The following is a 320-nucleotide window of genomic DNA, read 5'->3' on the forward strand; positions in this document are numbered from 1 at the left end:
AAAATTCAAAAAAAAGTATCTCGATTATTTAATTACTTAAAAACGTTTAAAATTAATTTCTTTGGAAAAAACAGGATTCGCCTCTTCAAACTATCGCCTCTTCAAAAGTCGTTCCAACCCAACAGACACCAACACAATTATCCTTACTTTATCAATGTTTCCCAACTTATCCAAATCGTAACGAATCAGGTCGCGCGTAGAAAATATCAGCGACAATAGAAACGGGATTAAAATCGACGATCACGCTAAAGTGAACGTTAAGAAAGAATCATCGTGGTGGGAGCGTTTTATTAGGGTCGACCATGGGGTGGGGGAAATAT

Source organism: Habropoda laboriosa, unplaced genomic scaffold (genome assembly GCF_001263275.1).
Source record: "Habropoda laboriosa isolate 0110345459 unplaced genomic scaffold, ASM126327v1 scaffold40, whole genome shotgun sequence".
NCBI classification, from domain to species: Eukaryota; Metazoa; Arthropoda; class Insecta; order Hymenoptera; family Apidae; genus Habropoda; species Habropoda laboriosa.